At 43.2% G+C, this 22,010-nt stretch overlaps 1 protein-coding gene across 7 annotated transcripts in view; it reads right to left on the bottom strand.

Moving 5' to 3' along the window:
- The window catches only part of RAPGEF4 (Rap guanine nucleotide exchange factor 4), a 327,935-nt gene that overhangs the window by 138,507 nt on the left and 167,418 nt on the right, over positions 1-22,010 (bottom strand). The window lies entirely within an intron of this gene.

Below are 22,010 nucleotides of genomic sequence, written 5' to 3' on the forward strand. Positions count from 1 at the left end.
TACATCGTACACCTGCTTGTTTATGTGACCTCCAAAGAACTTTTGGTATGTGTCAAATAAAATAGTTTGGCTTAATTTAGAACTATTTGGATTCCCCTGAATTGTATCTGCCTGACTTTTGGTCCAGGCTTGCTCTAAAACCTGGCACTTAGCATAAAGTATTAGCCCCAGGAGTCTGTGCTGTTGGGAGGGATAAGGCCTGGGGAGAATGAAGCCATCTAGAGCATCCAACTCAAGAGGAGTGACATTTACAAAGAATGCAAAATGAGTATTAGCCACCCTCTTTTCTCAGGTAATAAATACAGTCTCCTCCCCTTTCAGAATGGAAGCTGGGCAATTTTATTTATTGCGTGGTGTCATGTATATTTATGGTTTATAATTACGATGACACATACATGTTAAATAGCATCAAAAGAATCAAGACTGCATAGTGTGCTTGTGGGTTGCACAAACGTCAGCAGAAAAGACTTCATCTGTAGCAATGGGCAGCTGGCAGCATGCAGTATTGGGGCAACCATCTGGCCCATTTGGTAGATTTGAATGGCGTTTGTAATGTGACATTGATGCTTTCTCAAAAGAGCCTTCTTCTAGTCAAGATGTAACTAGCTTTTCTAAAAGTCTTATTTTCTTCTCATTCTGAGGCAACTATACCAACACCTGCATGCAAACGTTAAAACCCTGATTTTCTCAGCCTCTGAGCTAAGTGATCACTCAGACATAACTAGAGGACCAGTATATCACCCTGCATTCCTGATATTTCCTTCAATAATTTTCTAACTCTGATTCTCTTATTTCTTATGATACCATCCTTCTTCTTTATGAGAGAACATTCATTAAGCAGCACATTTCTGGGCATCATATTATTCTGGACTCTAAATAAAACAGGCCCAGAGAGCAGATGAGCACTGGTTATCTTGTGAGGTTTCGTGATCCCTGATAGCCTTTTGAGTGATTCCTCTTACCATTAGCAACTCTCTAACAGGCTCCTAAAAGAAACAATTCCTGTTAAAGGGGCCATTTCACTTTGCTTAGAAATGTTGTCTTGGGTGTGATGGATGTTCTTTGTCTCAGGCACCTTAATGTAAATCTTCATGAGCTCCCCAGAAGCACCTTCCTGATCCTGAATGAATGGGACTTCACCTTCCTTCAAGCCCCATAGCACCTGCTCTGTTGCAGTCCTGTAGGGCACATCATCAGGGTCACTACTAGTGGGAACAGAAAATAGAGCAGCCCTGTGGGCAGGAGTGTGTGGGCTGGATTTCAGGACTTGTGTATACTGAGCATGGACTGTGTACAGTATCTCAGGACGGACTTCTTGCAGAGAACAAGCAAACAAGGTCCGTGCACTTGCGAAGTGTCTATTTTCTTCAACACAGGTAACTATGCCTTGCACATAATAAAAACTTAGTACTTATCTGTTGAACTCTAAATTCTTCTAGAAAATTTCAACAGATTCAGAAATAGAATATCACATACTCCACATCGAACTTCAGTAATTATTAACTCATGACCAGTGTTATTTCATTTACACGTTCATCCATTTATCTATTCTAGAATTATTGTGAAGCAAATCTCAGATATCATTTTTTTTTTTTTTGAGAAAGGGTCTGACTCTGTTGCCCAGGCTGGAGTGCAGTTGAGCAATCTCAGCTCACTGCAACCTCTGCCTCCCCGGTTCAAGCAATTCTCCAGCCTCCAGAGTAACTGGGACCACAGGCACATGCTGACATGCCTGGCTAGTGTGTGTGTGTGTGTGTGTGTGTGTGTGTGTCTGTGCGTGTGTGTGTTTGTGTGTGGTAGAAACAGGGTTTCACCATGTTTTCCAGGAGGTCTCAAACTTCTGAACTCCAAGTGATTCACCCACCTTGGCCTCCCAAAGGGCTGGGATTACAGGCTTGACCCATTGTGTCTGGCCAGATATCATATCACTTAATCCATAATTATTTCAGCAGGAATTTCTAAAAGATAAAGACTCCTTTTTCCCCAAATAAAACCACAATACCATTAGTGCAGCTAAAAAAATGTATTTTATCCATAATATCCAGTTGATGGTCAAACTTTCTAATTTGACCGTACCATCTTATTCATGGTACAACTGAATTGAATTTTAAAAACAATTCATTTAACAAGACAACATGGGTTTCAGAATAACAGCTTTTGGTACAGTGGAGACTACCAAATCAGGGTTGAAATATTTATACTTGTGAAAGTCAATCCTTAAAATCGATGGGGCACTTTTTAATAAACATTCAGTAAAGCTGGGAGATTGATTCTTATGCAGCACCCCGCAGAATGCCCCATATTAATTAGGATAAAAACAGCTAACTAGAATAAAACCTGTATCAGAAAATTGGGATTTCTAAATAATTTGCATATTGCTTGATCTTTGGGCAGCATTTCATCTTCCAAGCATAAGTTTAAAAAAGAGTTCATAAAAGAAAATACCACATGAAAAGATGCAGAACCTCACTCATAACAGAAAGCCACATTAAAACTACAATGCAATATAATTTTTTACCTGTTAGAATTGGCAAAGTTTTAAAAAGTGTGCTAATATACTATTGATGACAAGGAAGAAAACAGGCTCTCATATATTGCTTATGGGAGTGTAAAATGATAGAACCTGAGTGGCAGGCAATTTGGAAATATCTACGTAATTTTCTCTTTTTTCTTTCTTTCCTTCTTTCTTTCTCTCTCCTCTCTTTCTTTCTCTCACTCTCTTTCTATCTCTCCTTTCCTCCCTCCCTCCCTCCTTCTCTTCCTTCATATTTATTGGCTAGTGACTAGATCTATCAAATTTTTAAATGCATATTTCCAGCAGAAGGTGGTGGCTCACACCTGTAATACCAGCACTTTGGGAGGCTGAGGCAGGTGAATCACCTGAGGTCAGGAGTTCAAGACCAGCCTGGCCAATATGGTGAAACCCCCTTTCTACTAAAAATACAAAAATTAGCTGGACATGATGGCAGATGCCTGTAATCCCAGCTACTCCAGAGGCTGAGGTGGGAGAATCACTTGAACCTGGCAGGTGGAGGTTGCAGTGAGCCAAGATCCTGACATTGTACTCCAGACTGGGGAACTGAGAAAAACGTTGTCTCAAAAAAAAAAAAAAAAAAAAAAAAAAACCAAACCAAAACGATTTCCTTCCATTGAGCTGGGATCCCCCCCTCAGAGGGCAGACGTAGTTTCCTGAAACACCTGAATACATACGCAGACACATGTGCCTGGATGTAACAGTAACCAAACAACAGCAAACAGGAAATTACCCAAATTACCTATTAGTAGAGGACACGGGGTTACTTTCTGATGCTGCTGGAATAGTATGTAGCCATGACAAAGAATGACGCAGCACTACTCACACACAGACATGGAATGATCTATTGCTTTTAATAGATCATTAAAAAAGCAAATTTAAAAAGCAAACTATGGCACGATGTATATACCATTTTGTGGGAATAAAAGAACAGATGTGTGTGTGTGAATATACATAAAGATCTGTAAATGTGTACACTATCTACAAGAAAGTAGTACAAGGATTGTCTCTGAAAAAGAGATCTGGATGTCTGAATGTCAATCAGAGGAGAGACTTAGTTTTCACTATTCATTCTTTAGAACTTTTGACTTCTATTCCATGGGACTGCAGAAGAGTTAATATTCTTCTCTATTTTACACGTGTTATTGACCTATCTAATAGATTTCAAATGAAATAGAAGAAGGGGTCCTACCAGTAAGATATCAAGCCAACAATCAAAGCCAAAAAAAAATTGTAAAGGAAAAGTTCGGGAAAATAAGAGCTGATCTACGAGTACTCTGGTCAACCCTCCCAGCTGACTCCAGCCTTGGAGTCATTCCAACCCAGGAGCCAACACATGAGTGAAGAAGCCTCTAGATAATTCTAGCTCCCAGCCAGCCAAGTCACCTCCAGCCACTCAAGTCACTTCCTGGATGAGGCTCCAGGTAAAACGGAGCAAAAACAAGTTATTCCCACAGCATCCTGCTCAAGTTCCTGACCCATAGAAATCTACGAGCATGCTAAAGTGATGGTTGGGAAGTGCTGTTAAGTTTGGCGTGGTTTGCTACACAGCAGTAGATAACGGAAGCAGAATTTGATACCTGAAGGTGAGGTGGTGGTACAACAAAACCTAAGATGTGCGCCATTAACTTTGGAAGGAAGCCTGATGGGGCTGATGAAGATTTGATGACAGTTTAAAGAAGAGTGAGGGCTGGGTGTGGTGGCTCACACCTGTAATCCCAGCACTTTGTGAGGGTGAGGTGGATGGATTACCTGAGGTCAGGAATTCGAGACCAGCCTGGCCAACATGGTAAAACCCCATCTCTACTAAAAATACAAAAATGAGCCAGACATGGTGGTAGGCACTTGTAATCCCAGCTACTTGGGAGGCTGAGGCAGGAGAATTGCTTGAACTGGGAGGCAGAGGTTGCAGTGAGGAGATCATGCCACTGCACCACAGCCTGTACAACAGAGGGAGACTCTATCTAAAAAAAAAAAAAAGGCAGAAAAACCAGGAGCCACAGAAAAAAACTCCCAGGAAGTAGAATTGGATCTTAATCAAGGACCTGATCCCATTTGCCCAGCTGGACTTCAGAATTGCTATAGACTGGTGACTTATGTGCCACACATTCCAACCTTCTCCTCTTGTTAAGTGAGAATGTCCGGTGCAATTTCCCTAACCCCTATACCCATTTTTTGCTGGCTGTGGGCGACACATAACTTGTCTCTTTCATTCACAGGTCTCAGATTGAGAAGAAGCATCGTCAGGTATCTGTACCCGAGAAACAGTATTTGAGGTACCTCATCCACATCTAGATTTGATTGAGCTGATGGGATCCTAGACTTTGAGTTAATGCCACAACAGGAAAAAGTCTGGGAGTCTCAAGAAAGGACAGAGTGCATTTTGGATGTGGGAGGGGTTGTGAACTGTTATGGCCAGACAGTGGACTGACACAGTCTGCATTTTCTAAAGATGAACAACACTATCTCTCATCCCATATGCTTTCCTGAAATGTGACACTCTCTTTCCTTCACCAAAATGGAGCATCTAATTCCCCTCCTTTTGAACTTGGGCTGACTTATGTGATTCTGTTGTAAGCAATAGTATGCAGCGGATGTGATGCTGTGTGACTTCCCAGGCTAGGTCGGAAGAATCCTTGCAGCTTCACCTTGGTCTCCAGAACACTTGTTCTCTAAATGCTCTCTCCTGGGGTGCTGCCTCTCAGAAACCATCTGCCATGCTGTGAGAAGCTGACCTGCACAGAGAGGCCACACAGAAGTGCTCTGCTTCATAGTCCAACTGAGGCCAGCCTCTGAAGCCTCCAAATGATTCCAGCTCCCAGGTGCTCAGACCAACTCCAGCCATTCAAGTCTTCCCAGCTGAGGCCAAGACAATGTGGAGCAGGGACAAACCATCCCTTTGGGCCCTTTTCAGATTCCTCAGGGAATCCATGCATGTAACAGAATGGTGGTTGTTTCATGACACTAGACTTGGTGTGTTTGGTTAAACAACAATAGATAAAAGGAACAGTAGAGATTAAACATACATATTTGGAAAAGCTGGCTTCTACAATGAATAAGCAGGGCTGGAAGATTACCTTGAGCCACCTTCAACAGGGAAGCCATAGAGTTTATGGCCCTCAAAGTGGTATGCAAATACGACTGTGTTTGTGGGGTGCAATGGAGAAACTGTCTAGAGGTTATTGGAGAGGAACATGGAATTAGGATTCTAGGTTTTCACAGTGACAACTGCTAAACCAGATGGCACTATGTCTATGTGGCCTGAAACAGATGAGGGCCAAGGGTAGAATTTTGGTAGCCCAAGACTGAAGCACTCTTGGCTGAGCAAATACTGAGGCCATGGGATCACCTACTGTGTTTGTCTGGCCAGGGGCTGGCCTGGTGGGGCTGGCCTGCGGCCAAATCACAGAGCATGCATGGCACCTGGCAGCAAGGATCATGCCCGCAGTGGCATGAGCAGACAGTCCTCTCTCTTAGATTATCCCATGCAGAGGTGGGGTAATTTCCATCCGCTATAAAATCCTCCTGAGGTAGAGGGATTTGGGGAGTTAGATACTGGGCAGTCTTCTAACAGGGCTTATTGGTGTTTAGCTGATGAATTGAAAAATATAAAAGAGAGATGACCACATCAGTAATGCTAGATTGTGGAGCAATTCATATCTTTATAGAAGTTTAACAGTCACTTCATGTTCTCTGAAAATCAAAGTGAAACTGAAGGGGATTGCCAAGGCCTTGCTTAATAAAGCCTGCACATGTAAGTCAGCACAGGTCAGCTTAAACCTGGGGTCAGCAGTGGGTCAGAGGTGGCCCAGCAGGTCTTTATGTGGCCCCTCCATGCCCTCCACACTGCGGCTGTGGGGCTATGTGGTGGCCTGGCTGAGCTCTTGGACGATGTCCTCTGGGGCCCGGGTGCACTCCCCCCATAAACCCTTTCCCTGGATCCCAGCACACTCTAACACCTTAACAATGTCAATGACCTCACTCAGTCATTTTTCAAATTGCCATATGCACTTGGGAAAGAGCTATGTCTTTGGCGCAAGTCCTAAAAGGATAGAGTTAGCAGAGGTAAATCAACAGTCAGGTGAAGAACAGAAGAACAGAGTAGAACACTGAATCAGAGCTTTGACGGGGAGAGGGAATGGTGAGCTCTACTGTTAACTCCAAAACTCCTGCACGGTGGCCTTGAGGATGCATGCCTCAAGCAACACTTGGGAGGGCTTCCACTTTTGTTACAGAGCATCCTGCTCATGTCCAGAGAAGCTTCTACAAAGCCCTTTTGAGGGGTGAGGCAGCTTGTGCAGCTGGTCACCAGTCTGGACTGAGTTCTGTCTCTGAGGCCCAGGACACCAGTCTCACTCCTGACAATGAGGCCATCCTGCCATGATGCTAATACATGTGGGAGGCCTGGAGCAGGAGGACTCATTCACACTCCTTCCCAGCAGTTAGGGCACTTAGGAAATCAGTTCGTCATATGACAAGAAAACCTCAAGGACTTTCAAAGGTCTCAGAGGCACTTGGCAGGCTTAGCTCCTTACTGCTAATCAGCTGGGTCATTGCAGACAAGTCCCCCCCCAAGCTCTCTGGCTTCGGTCTCCCCATCAGTAAAATGAGTGCTTTGAATTAGATCCATTCTGCAGAATCTGGGGTCCCTGGAGTACCCCCAGGTGAGGGCACACCACGAAAGCATGGCCTTCAGCCTCGATGGTCATTAGAGTGTCTTTACTTTTGCATTTTATAAATTAGAGCTCTAAGAACACTTTCACTTGAAAAATGACTTATGCTCCTAAAAAATAAAAATTTACAAACCACAAGATTAAATCATCTCCAAATTTCCAGCCAGACAGATGTCACTCAAAGATCTCTATGAAGAATCAACAAAGACCAATTTAGGATTTGTCTATGAGGTGTTAGGGACTCTACCCTCTGTTAAGGTAACTTTTATGGTTGAGGGTTGGCCAAGTGACAGTTTGCACCTTAACAGAAAGGTTTATCAAGAATATTGGCACTAAGAATTTAACTGAGATGCATCACAGTGCAGTGCTGACCTTCACAACTGAGGTGTGCAGACACCCGGTGTGGGACCCAGCAGAGCAGAAAGGGATGTGAGAAGAATAAGCAGGAGTTCTTCCTGGAGCTCAAATTTTATTCTATGTCAAGTAGTTTAAAGGCTTATTTTTATACTTTTATATTATGGAGTAGAAAGCTAAATTTGCATAAATTTTAAAGATTAAAGCATGAGACTTCAAAGAAATTCTGATCTGGCTGCTGGCTACTTCTAGCTACAAAGGGTATAGACCCCAGGCATTATGTATTGATTTCCTCTGCATTCGAAGCTTCAGTGGAAAAAACCAAGAACCTCTGATGTTATGGAAAGTGTGCAGACATTGAAATCACACAAGACTGGGGTTTCAATTCCAACTCCACCACATGCTACCTGTGTGAGCGCGGGTAAGTTACTTACCTCAGTCTCCTGGGTAAGGAAACTGGGATAACAGCTCCAACTTTCAGGACCATTGTGAGGATGAGAAATAAAATCTATAACAGTGCCTTCCACATAACAGGCATTTAGTAAAGGGTTGTGGATAGTAGTAATAATAATAGTAATGGTAATTATAACAATAAACCAAGGATGAAGTGACCCCCACTATATTTGATGAAATTTTCCAATCAAATAGTTTTCAGCTTTGAGAAAGAATGTTTTCTACATTACAGCTTCACATCACTGAGGCTGCTGATAGGCACACAATGACCTAAAAACACACTGATTGATCTTCTGCTAAATGAAGCTGTGGGAAAATAAGAATTTAAATAATAGACTTTCTTAAATAATTTTTATAATATACTACCTATTTTTTACCCACAGGATAAAATAGTCCAAGGTGAAAGCAACAAGTTTCAAAGTGATGGAGAAAGGCAGAACACAGGAGAGAAAGCCCAGAAATAACCCGACAAACATGAGCAAAGCCTTTCTGCTCGCTGAGCTGTTTGTTACTAAGACAATCCTTTAAAAAAAAATTAACCTGTCAAGTACAACTGGCCAGTTTTTAGAGCAAAGTTAGTGCCTATGGCTCAGAATAGAGGGAAGAGAGAAGGCAGTGAGAAGGGATGGGAAGGGAGAGAAGTCCTCAGGCCAGTGAGGCCTGATGCTCGTCCCTAGACTGAGTTGCAAATGTATTAGTATATTGACTAATATGATAGTAGTATACAGACTATACTAATATTTTCTACAATGAAACAGATGACAGTCTTCAAAAGGTTGAAACCTGGTCCATCTCACAGCCAATTAATTGTCTCCATCAAGGCCACTGAGGAATGCTGGCTGTAAGGCTGGCAGAGCAACCACCAAACCGGAGAGGGAGTGGTGGGGGTAAACCCAGCTCTGCTGCACAAGCCTTGAACCCTGGCCTGGGGCTGCTTCTGCCTGGGGTAGCCCAGGAGCTGGCATACAAAAGTTGGGTGGCATCTGCTGAAGGAGGAGACATCATATAAGCACGTCACTTTCTGAGAGGCAACTCAGTTTACAAAGCAAGACACAGAAAAAAGGAAGGTTAGCAGCTTGAATCAAGCTGAGCCATCTGACAAGAAAAAACAGGGTCCTGGCAGGGCAGGACTCCCGACCATGGAGGTCAAGGCCTTCCTGGCACTCCGTGAGGCCTTTTCTGGGTGCTCTCCAAGCTGCTGCCCACTGTCAAGGAACAGCCCCCACCAGGGAGGCCAGCATGGCTTGTGACTGCCGGCACCCAGCGGCCACACATTCCCACCTTGAGGCTGCCTGAGCTTTGGGCACACCCCTTCCCACAACTGTCCCCTGGCTATCCCCCTCCCCCTAGGCAATCATCTGGCTGTATCGAAAGCATCGGTAACTCCCTGGGGATATGTCTGAAACCCCTTGGCTGGGATAATCAGCACCAGAAAAGCATTAAAAACAGGAAGCCACAGGGATAATTGACAGGCGTTGCTGCAAACACCTGGGGGTGGGCGTGTGCTCAGAATAGGGACTGAATAAGGAGAGGCAGTGTCCAGGGTTGTGAAAGAAAAACACAGAACTGTTCTGGGGATGTGGGGATATGTCTCAGCATAAGGTCCCATCCATTACGTTCCACTAGGTTCTTCCAACATACTAAAGCTGAGATCATAAAATGTCATAACAAAGAACAGGTCGTCTGTACTTTCTCTGAAAGCTTCATGATTAGACAGTAGAATAGCTTAGAAGAGTGACATAATGTTTAGACCCTTTTTTTCTGTTTCTTACCGAGAGTTTTTTCACAACCTGTAGATGACATGAAAATGGACATGACGCGTTGTTCCACAATCCAAGAGAAATACAGAATTCTTAAACTCATGAATGGTAGATAAGAAGGCAAAAAGCAAAGCAGTGATAAATGGAAGCCTTTAAGCAGAAGCTTTCTGTTTACCTGTTTAAAGCCACATGCACTGCCTTTCTCACAACAGATCACTGGCTGGACTGAGTTGACCTCTTAAGCCAAGTTACTCTGTTACTTTGTTCCAGGATTACAGCATCCCTATAATACAGCACAAAGAACTTTGAAGCCCCTTCAGTCATGCTAATTACATCCTTTGGCCCTATTATAGACATTTCTAAATAGAAGCAAAATTCTCTTGCCAATTTATGACCATTTTTAATTCATGGCCAACCATGAGAACGGTGGTCTGAAGTGCAAGAATCAAAGCCATAGCTCTAATAGAAGATGCTTTGGAAACCTGAATCACTGAAGAGCCCCGTCTAAAGCCCAACTGGGATGATGCTACAAGCCAGCAGACAAAATTGTGGACAAAGCCCCCTTGTTATAGATGCTCTTTCCTCCTGGCTATGATGGCTCAAGGTTCTGACCCATAGGTGTAGGGAGTCTCAAGTACTCTCAAGTGAAAGCAGAATTGTTACTTGTGAAGAATAATAGTTTAGCCAAGTCTCAGTTCTAGAGGGCAGTCAGATTAATCCTGCAGCAACAGCAGAATAAATCCACACCCATTTAGTCAGTCAACAAATACTGACTGCAGGCCTGCTAGGGGGTGACAAAGGAGCCATGGTGGACCCCTCCCAGGCCTGGCAGGCTAGTGAGGGCGGCTACCCACACACAACAGTACAGATACCTGGATCTGCACAATGATGCTAGATGCTGGAAAGGAAAAAAAAAAAAAGAATAGGGTGCATTGAAAACATGGTTGGGTGTGGGGAGGAGAGCAAATTCAGATTTGGGAGTCAGGGAAATGACACTGAATCTGAGGCTGAGGCGGCTTGGGGGATAGGGCAGCAAGAAAGGAGAAAGGGAACAGGTCAGGTGTTAAGGGACGAGGAAGAACAGTAGGTGGAGAATACGGGAGAAGGGAGCTGGGGAAGGCAGGAGGGTGGTGAGGCCTTAGCACGCAGGGGCCAGCACAGGGAGGGCCTTGCAGGTCATGGTAAGAATTTTAACCATTATCCTCATGTGACAGGAAGCATTCTAAGTAGAGAAGTGACAAGAATAGATGGATGTTTTTAAAAGATCGTCCTGCCTGCTCCATGGAGGTTGGTTTTGAGGGGAAAACAATGAAGGTATTAGGTGCTGAAGGGGAGGGCAGGCCTAGATATGGCCCTAAAAGGGACTGGAAATGGGGAAAAGAGGGAGGAAAGAGAGAGGGAAGTGGTGTATAGGGTAGAGAACAATAAAGACACTTCATTCCTGAAAGCAGGCGTGAAATGATCTGCAACTGCTTATGGCTAACATGTTAAAGCCCCTGATGTCTTGCTGAAGCACACTCAACGCATCCGTGCCTTCAGTATGACTAAAAGGTTCAGAGACTTCAGGGGCTCACTGATACGAGCATAATTTTAGTTAGTGCACACTTTGTATGTCTGAGTAATTAACACACACAGTAGGTCAACACTACTTAATTGAAAGTCATAAAACAATTTACTCTGGCAATGTTATTGCACAGTAAATCCTCGCCTCTCCTCACAGAGTCTGAACCTACTACAGTGCAGCAAACATAAAAGGGGAAAGAACAGTGAAAAAGATAGCCATTGCCTCCGTGTTCACAGAGAAACCGTGGACTGACATCACTTTATTCAACCATGTTAGTCTTCAAAGGGAGATGAATATTATCTTTAACTATTCTAAATTAAAGTCATGAAACCCAGCTCTTACAACTAACAATATTGTCAGTAATATAAATCACGGAAACATGGAAATTACAAAAAAAGTGCTTACATATTAATCAGAATTAGGATGCACTGATCATTTAAAAACCTAAAATAAAGGATCATTTCACAGAAAGTAATAGCCCATGACTGTTGACCCTTTTGAGCAAACTGCCATCATCTTGTTTTTGCTTTCTCGCTCTGCAGTGCACCGCTCCAAGGGCGGCAGGCCAGGTAGAGGGGATTGAGTGGAGATTTAGGGGGTAGGAAGACTGCCGGCTCAGAGAGACACCTGCGCTTTCCACCGCAGAGGCATCGCGTCTGGCTTCGTCCCTCACAACGTGAAGCCACTGGGGCACAGGCACTATGCATTTCTCAGTTTATTTTCTAACCAACCTTCTCTGGAAGCATTCATGTATAACTCACCTGTCTGAAGTCTGAGCCTACCTACCCTGTAACTTCCGGGAGCATACAGTATCCATGAGGTCTCTTCGCTTTTACCATATCCGTGCACATTGGTCACTAAAATGTAAACTACAGAAGGACAGTGACTTCCGTCTGTTTTCTATACTCACTGGCCCAGAGCACGCTACTTCTTAGCTTCAGGCATTCTTCACCTTTAGAGACTTTCTACTTCAATTCCTTCCAAACTGCGCCAGCTTTTCTGCCCGCGCATGTTGTTTGCAATGACTTTCTTCATTCCTCTGCATGATCATTTTTTTTCTATTATTGCTGCTCCAAGTTCCTATGAATAACCTGAAAACATCCTTGTCAATCTCAGCCAATATATACTTACTGCATATATGTAGTAGGAATCACCATAATACAGCTGTGTGTGGTTTTGGAAGCCTCTGTTTACAGTGGGATTTTGCACCCCTTGAGTCATTTGAGTGGATCTGGTTTCTATCATCCCTCCACTCTAGACAATCTCAATTCTGTTTTCTCTATACGGTGTGTTCTTATGGATCTCACCCAGGCCCATACTTTCTCTGTATCATCAAATAACAGATTAGGCTCTTCTTCTCCCAGCATGAAGGCAAGGAGGTGTCAATAATGAAAGTGGTGCTTTAGCTATTCTGGAAAATAGTGTGGAAGGGAATATTAGGGTGCCACATGTTTGAGGGAGTGGGGCATGAGAGAGGGCAAGGCTGAGGGTGTTTGGAGGATATATGTGTAAAGATCCAGGCATTGGGACCAGCCTGGGCAACATGGTGAAAGCCCATCTCTACAAAAAATACAAAAGTTAACTGGCTGTGATGGGGCATGCCTGTAGTCCCAGCTACTCGGAAGGTTGAGGTGGGAGTGAGCCACAGTCATGCCGCTGCACTCTAGCCTGGGCAAGAGGGTGAGACCCTTTCTCAAAAAAATAAATAAATCAGAACACATGGACACAGGGAGGGGAGCATCACACACTGGGTTCTGTTGGGGGGAATAGGGGAGGGACAGCAGGGGGTGGGGAGTTGGGGAGAGATAGCATGGGGAGAAATGCCAGATATAGGTGAAGGGGAGAAAGGCAGCAAATCACGCTGCCATATGTGTACCTATGCAACAATCTTGCATGTTATTCACATGTACCCCAAAACGTAAAAAGCAATAAAAAAAAAAAGATCCAGGCAGACATGGGCTCCAATCCCAGCTCTACTAATCTCCACTGGTGTTGAGACTTGTGAACCCTTACACAACCTGGGCTCTGCCTTTGCTCCAGCCTCAGCTCCCACACTCCACCCCATTCATTCCTTTCCAGCCACCCTGCCCCCCTGCGCTCTTTCAGATCCATCAACACACGACACTTCCCTCCTGAAGCCTCCTGCTGCCTGGACTGTATTTCTACCACTTGGCCTTGCCAATTTCTCCTCACCTGAGCTTACACATTGCCTCCTCAGAGTGGCCTTCCCCGACCCCCAGTCCACATGAGTCCCCCAGTTATTCTCTTCCTCAGCATTACGTCTCTGCAGTTGGCATGCCCAGGTAACACGTCATTATGCTCTGCATCTGAGTATGGAGTGGCTCAATGCCTTTCTCCTCTGTCAACCACAGACTAAGGGAGGGCAGGATGGCATCTGTTTCCTCTCAGTGCATACCAGACTCCAGAACACTTGCCTGGGACATATACAGAAGCTCTCAGGGAATAGCTGTTGAGTGAATGAATCACTAATTGAATTTCTCAACCACTCTAAGGTTCAGATTCCTCAATAATAAAGCAGAAATATTACCATGGCACCCATCATAGTTGATGGAAGGACTGAATGAGATAACACAAGTACAGCTCCTCACAACCCAGGCACACGATAAATATTAGTTCCCATTTCCTCTATTTCATCATTGCTGCTCAGAGTGACTCTGCCAAAGAGCACATTTTCAATCAAAAAACTAATGCTTGAAAGAAAAATCAGCCTAATGCATGAAGACCTACAAACATAATGCTAGTGATTTGGAGACAGGATGAAAAAGGCCATTTGATATCATATGATGTACATGGTCAAATCTCTCTGTGATGTTCTTTATGAATAAGCTTCTTGCTTTAAGAGAAGGTACAGAAGAAGCATGACCATCACTTGACGCCAATACAAACAAAACCTAAATTTAATTCATCAAAATCTAGGAATACGAATCACTTTTGTATTTTAAAAGGAAGTACAGAGGAATAGAGCACTCAGTCTGTGCTCTTGGAATTAGGGACAAAATACACTCATTCATGAAAATTTAGTTTTAAGAAACCCATATGGGCTGATGTATGATTTCAGTTTTATTCTCAAAAATGAGATCACACTGTAAATCCTTAATTCCAAGGTAAACAGCTATAAAGCATATCACTCAGAAAATTCCTTTGATCTCTCTCTATCTAATTGGTGTCATTATGTTATAACTCCACTATCAATTGTATTTCTGTAAACTTGGCGAAAGTTCCCATGTAATATATTTGAAAAAAAAATTAATGTATCTGTTTTCTCTCTCAACACTGTGGGAAGAAAAAAAGAACCTTAATTACATTTTAAATGAAAACTTCAATCTTTGACAGTTTAAAAATAATAGAACAGAAATCATAAAACATTACGGATGGTGTTTATTATTAGTGTTGAAAGGAACCAGTTTTGCTGATTTTTATAACTGTCTACGGTTATATAAGAAAATGTCCTTGCTCTAAGGAAACACGCCCTCAAGTATGCAGGGGCAAAACAGTACAATGTCTCAAATCATTCAGAAAACAATAGGAGAGAAAGGGAGGTTGGTGTGAATGGGGCAAATGTAAGCAAACTGGCAGAATTTGGGGAAAATTCTAGGTGAGTTCTCTGTGTTTTTCCTGAAACTTTCCTACATACATTTAAATTATATCAAAACTAAAATTTGGCCAGGCACAGTGGCTCATGCCTATAATCTCTCAACACTTCAGGAGGCTGAGGTAGGGGGATTGCTTGATGCCAGGAGTTTGAGACCTGCCTGGACCACATGGCAAGACCCTGTCTCTAAAAAAATGAAAAAACTAGCCAAGTGTGGTAGTACATGCCTGTAGTCCTAGCTCCTCAGGCAGCTGAGCATCCCTTGAACCCAGGAGTTGGAAGTTAGGGTAAGCTATGATACACCACTGCACTCTGGGTGACGGAGCAAGAGCTGGCCTCTAAACAACAATAACAGCAATGGAAACCTAATAATTATCCCCAAATGGAAAGGAGTCAGAGTTGCAGCTTTAAATGATTGCTCTTATTGCATTTATTCTGTCCACCTGTCTTCCTCAGCCCAATTCCAGGCTCTGCCGTCTGCCATTCTGCAGGTTCAGCTGCCTCTGTCTCTCAAGTGACAATCCTCCTAGGAGTGGGGAACTCTGTCCCCATCGTCAGGGAAGGTCTAAAGCTGCCCTTTGGGTGCCCATGTGTATAGTTAGCTGGCATGGGGGGAGAAGGAGTCCAAGAGTAGAAGGAAGAGCTGTAGCTCAGGGGAACAAGGCCACAGTGTTCCTTAATTCACCTCATGTGTTTGGCCCTTTTCCTTGATGAGCATGTCTGTTCCCTTGCTGGGATGGAGCTCAGCCCTAAGTGCGGTCCACAGCCTGCCTTGTCTTGCCATGCCTATACACAGGATCTCTCTTGTCCTGCATACCTCTAGTTCTAGCCTGAAATACTACCCACGCTTTACAGCTGACCCAGAGCCTTGATGATCTCAGCGGTCTGACTTTTTGTTCTTTCACTGTTGCTAAACCTCTTCTGCAGCTGACAACCAGCAGAACAAGGGATCCTCCTGGCCTCGATGCTACCACGAGTCAACTCCGAATTTGCTGGCCTCCTCTGGCACTGGCACTTTGATCATTGGTCAAAATGCCCTCAGGGATGAGCCTCACAGCTTCTGTAACTAGGTTTTCTGGGAAGCACATTCTGGCTACCTTGTTTTCCCTGGAGGGGAAAGTTCCTGGACTTCCCTGAGGCCCAAGGACACCATATATCCAACCTCTAATGTTAACACAAGCCAAGAGTCTCACTTTCCTATGTGGATTAATCTTCGATCACACACTAAAACTGATGTCTGCTGCAGTCTAGAAACCCAATTCAAATGCCGATTTTCCCGTCAGAAAATAGCTACATTGGGCTTTCCTATAAATTATCTCTATAGTACTAGAAGAAGAGTAACGACCTTTCTACCAACCAACCTTTTTACCAGCCAACACAAACTCTAAATAATATGATAGAGGTGTGCCACGCTTGTGAAAACCCAAAGTATAAAACTTGAATGTGTGTTTTTCAGTACTTGTAACACACAGATATTCTTGATTTATTGCAGATTTAAATAAAATGCTTGGTGTTTTAAAAATAAAACTGCATTTTGCCCACATCAATATATACATAGCTTTTAAGTAACATGTATTGAATACAGTGAGGTATATTTAAATTTGGGAAAAACAAAGATAATCTGGAGGAAAGAAAACTGGAGGGCGTGAAGGAGTGCCTTATTAAAACTTCCTTAGACATTCTGCAGGGAGAGGCATCATTGCCAGCCACTTTCTCACCTAAACATGTGGTACACAGCTTATCTGCACAAAACGGACTGTCCTCCCTTCCACAACACTGCGAGAAGCTGAAAATGATGCCTTGTAGGACAGATTTACGGCGGCCCATGGGGAGGACAGCCAGGTGAGGGACTCTGGACCTGAATGCAGGACCCATGTGAATCTCACCTGAACCTCCCTACACACCGGGCCCTCCGAATAAATAACAATCTTGTTTGTCCTCTGCACCCTCCTCCAGGCGCAAGTGAGCAGGTCCAGGCAGCCCACATCCCAAGGAGTTGGATGACTGTCCAATGCCTCTTCACCTCACCCATGGCTGTCAGGGATTCGCATCTGAGGGAGAATGCTGCCTGGAGGAGCTTGTCCCAATGGGTCCACAGAGTGAGGTGGGTCAGAGGAAAGGTATTAGGGGAAAATGGTGGGGGACAAAAAAAGCAAGCACCTGAGCTACTCAAATAGAGTAAGGAGAAGGCAGTCTGGCCAGGCTAAGTAGGAGGCGGGGTGCCCTGCGAGCAGGCAGAATTCTTTTACAGGGAACAGGATTCAGCAGCCACCTTCTCAACTCTTCTGTCCCCACTCCAGCCTCTCTTTCCTCCAGCCTGCACCTCACATAGGTCTGGATGTCTACCATGATCTCCACCTCCCTTTCAGAGCTTTAGCTTCTGCTTTGAGAGTCTTCCATCTGGCTGTTTGACTTTCAAATCCCTCAACCTCCTGTACAGAAATCCACCTCGTCCCACATGCCTCTTTTTAACTTGGATCCACTTTGGTCACTGCTCTCCTGCTGTTGCCACCCCAGAGTCCCCATACAGCTGGCTCAGGCTGCAGCCTGCACCCCACCTCAATGATGTTGCCAGATAACATGGTCTCTCCTCCTCCAGCCCAGTCACCAGGGAACTTCACACTCCCAACCTCGCTCCACTGCCTGCCAGGCCTGTCATCTGGAGCTTGGGCAAAAGTGCTTTGCAAACTAAAAAGTACAGTTCATGTGATGAGTGTTAAATGTAGTTGCTGTGCCATGAAGCCACGACGTGAAGTGAAAAAGGCAATTCCAAAGATGAAAACTCTCTGGCTGATTTTTGCTCTATAAAATAAAATAAAATAAGATGAAAACTCCCATCCAAAAGCATTCTAGCTTCTGGGTGTGGTGGCTCAGGCCTGTAATCCCAGCACTTTGGGAGGCTAAGGGGAGAGGACCCTTGAGGCCAGGAGTTTGATACTAGCCTGGGCAACAAAGCAAGACTGTCTCTCCAAAAAAATTTTTAAAAAGATTAGTCAGTTACGGTAGTGTGAGCCTGTAGTCCTGGCTACTCAGGAGGATGAAGCAGGATTGCCTGAGCCTGGGAGGTTGAGGCCGCAGTAAGCCATCATCACACCACTGCACTCCGGCCTGGGTGACAGAGCGAGACCCTGTCTCTAAAAAAAATAAAAAACAAAACACCCCGGCATCCTAGAGAATGATCACCTTCATTTCACTGAATTAATTCCCCTGAATCTGAGTCTCAGAAGAATAGCAACTGGGATGTGGGGTGTCTTTTTGGAATAATAAAAAATGGTCTAAAACTGGTTGTGGTGGTGGCTGTACAACATATTGAAAAAGTTACAGAATTATACAACATAAAAGGGTGAACTATATGCAGTGTGAATTACATCTCAATAAAGCTGTTAAAGAAAGAGAAAACACTGAGTGGACTTCAGGATGTGGCCTAATTTGCGCCACGTATCTTCCTGGTTGTCAGAGGGAGGGATCAGAAAAAGATGCGGGAAAGCCATTTTCCAGAAATTCTGGGCAGGTTCTGGTGAGGCATATATGCCGATTTTACCCACATGGAGCCCAAATCTGACCAATCTCCCTAGGCCGCCCACCGCACAGGAACACCGCATGCCAAGAGAACCGGCAGGTGTCAATTTCTCAGTACTTATAGCATGAAGAGCTATGCTTACTTTTCTCAGCATTTGATTTTTCCAAACAAAAGGAGAAACCAAGCACACAAAACCCAACAGTGAATTGATGAACAACTTTGCATATATATAGAATTTCCAGGCAATAAAGCATGCTCTCCAACAAGCTTGTCTTTGTTTGGAGGAAAATTATGCTTTGCTTTTTCACAATGCCCTCTGCCAAGCCCAACGTGCCCTTCTAATTTAAATCAGTCTTTCAATTGTACGATCATTCCAAAAGAAACTAATTTTCACTACGCTCATTCAGGGAACTTAACCAAAACTGGATTTTATTTGGAAGGAAGGTGGGATGGTGTTGGTGGCAAACTCACATAATAAGGTTTTCTGCTTTGTCACAATCCTAAGATTAATCATTTTCTAAATGTCTATAAATATTATTTTGATTACATGAAGAGCTTTAAATAGCTGTTTATGAAAAACTCTGTAAGTATACAAAGGAATATGCCTAATATAAAATGTGAGCAAGAGAATTAAACACAAATTGCAGTTATATTCTAATCTGTAGATTATAAATTAGTGTGCCATAATGAAGTATCCTGAAAATTATCTTATCTCAACAAAGGATAAAAAACCGATTAAAATAAATTTTCTTGTAAATTCTAAAACGCTTCATTCACTGGGTAATTTTATTCTGTCCTATTTCAATAAGTACATTTCAAATCAAAGACCTGAAAAGGAAGGTTAATAAATCTTGATGGTCTCAGTAGCTTCTGTTTTCTTATCCATGTTAAATTCCTCCAGTGTGTGTGAAGTTCAGCAGTTCATGTAATCTGGCCTAAGAATTGAAGATTGTAAAGAAATGTTTGAAATGTTGACTTCTCAGAGAATGTCTTTATGATCTCTCTCACCGCTGGTTTATTTCACAGAAAAGTCTCTATTTCACTATAATTTTCTTAAATAAAGCTGTCATGGAAAAGGAGGTCAGGGCAATGGGACTGTAAAGAATCAAATCCAAAGTGGGTTAATTTCTAAACTGTTGTAATAAGATAGCTCATTCTATCAATTCATAATCTAGATAAGCCAATCATTCTGCATGGTTTTGGGGCAAATTCTGGTTTGTTTGTTTTGTTTTGAGAAAGTGTTCTTTTTACCCCTCCTCTCCCAATTCCCTTTTCCCCATACTCAAAAACAAGATATTCATCTCTGAATGCCCTTGGTGACCTGAGCACATATTTTTGGGACAAATTATGTCAGCATAAAATTTGGGTTTGGCAGTCTTAGAGAACCACGTTAGAAGTAGATTACTTCTATGTAAAATATTGTATGCAAAATTAAATCATTTAGCAATACTAAATTCAAAGAAAATCTTACAATAACACAGGAAATAAGCCTTTCTGGGGATGTGTTCATGTAAATGACAAATCAACAAGTACAGTTTATTTCAGGGAAAGTGTGTGTCTGTGATCTTTCCCCAAACAGAGAATTGAGGGAAAAGCATTCAGCAGGTGAGGAGGCTGCAAAGGTAGAAAAAGGTTTCCAACTCCTTGGCGATACCCACTGACTCCATTTTCTAGCAGTTACCAATGACAAGTTCCAAAACTCCAAACTTTTAATTAAATCCTATGGACAAGTACGATGCCACATGCCTTTCAAAAAAAAAAAAAAAAAACAAACCCACCCAAATTGCTCAGCACTGGACAGGGAATCAAGGATAAGTACTAAAAGCAGAATCCAGCTGTTGTCTCTAAAAGGTTAAAAACTAAGATAAACAAAAAACATGAAAGCGAAATGGCTGCCAGGCTGCTGCCAGGGAGCATTTAAAACAGACCCAGAAAGTAACAAAAATCGCTCCCCATCTTCCCTCATACACCAGAAGCTATAGAGAGCTCTCTAAAGAAAATTCAAAAATCAGTTCTTCTTCTTGGTATTCTTTGAAGAGGCTCGATGCACATAGCATCGATTGGCCAACAAACACGCAGAAAGTTCAAGACTGTTCCAGTTCAGTTCTGCAATAATCACTATGCAATGTTCACTGCCCAAGTTAAAGGCCAAAATAGAGTATGCAGGTGCATTTGTAAGTATGATTGTTTTTAGAAGGTTGGTACAAACTGGAATAAGAAAACAGATGGCGGCTAGGTGCAGTGGCTCATGCCTGTAATCCCAGCACTTTGAGAGGCCAAGGCGGGAGGATCACAAGGTCAAGAGATCAAGACCATCTTGGCCAACATAGTGAAACCCTGTCTCTACTAAAAATACAAAAAAATTAGCTGGGTGTGGTGGTGCATGCCTGTAGTCCCAGCTACCCGGGAGGCTGAGGCAGGAGAATTGCTTGACCCTGGGAGGCAGAGGTTGCAGTGAGCCTAGGTCACGCCACTGCATTCCAGCCTGGCGCCTGGTGACGGAGTGAGACTCTGTCTCAAAAAAAAAAAAAAAGAAAAGAAAAGAAAAGAAAAAAGAAAACAGATGGCAAGACATAGATACAATTCCTTTGAGTTTCTTTGAAATGCCGTCTCAGAGCAAAGCCAGCTTTCGAAACCAACTTTTCACCAAGTCACACATCAGTTTTCTATTCTCATGAAATCCTCATTTGTGCAGTCAGTCTAAATTTCCTATTCAGACTGAAATGAATGTTCTATTCTTTTCCTACTTCTCTGGTCAGAGTCACTTATCTCATCTCCAAAATAAATCACTTTTCACAAAATAATTCTTCTACTCTCTCCCACTAAATCCCTTTCCTAAGAATAAAAAGAGAAGGAAATCAAAAAGAAAAGTGTAACAGTGAGAGTTGGAATTTTTAAAAAGCTTAGTCCCAATTTTCTACTATAAACCTCTCAATAAAAGGGAGTTTAAAATTTGGAAGCCATCATAGGAAAGCAATCTCGCATAGCACAAAGGGAATCCCCAGCCAGTGGTATACTACTGGGAGGTGACTGTTTCTACAGGAAAGCATCCATGATGAAGCTGTAAATGAACTGAAAACGTCCTAAGCACAGATCTGAATAGGGAAACGATTAGACTCTAAGCTTCTCTACCAGCCACTCCAGGCTAAACAGGCAGTGAGCATGCTCCTTGGAGCCAAAGAAGAAGGTGGTACAGTCATCTGCAGGGACAAGGCTATGGATTATGCAGAAGTGAACGCTGTGACCGGTCTTGCCTATGATGTGTGTGCAGTACACACAGAGACATCTGCTCTGATTCTTCACATCTTTAAATTCAAGAATGAAGAAGTCTTTGTATAGAACCATGTATTAAAGCAGGGCTTTCGAGTAGCATCTTTACCTAAGATTTGGGCAGAATTTTCTGCTAACTTGGACCTCACAGATCAAATCGTGGCATTGTAAGCATCAATAATGCAATGAAAGGGGCCAAGACTGCAAGTGCATTTGGAAACAGATGCACACTGACAGTGGCAGGAGGTCAGACAGTGATGCCTGAGGCAG

This window comes from Callithrix jacchus, chromosome 6, assembly GCF_049354715.1.
Source record: "Callithrix jacchus isolate 240 chromosome 6, calJac240_pri, whole genome shotgun sequence".
Lineage (NCBI taxonomy): Eukaryota > Metazoa > Chordata > Mammalia > Primates > Cebidae > Callithrix > Callithrix jacchus.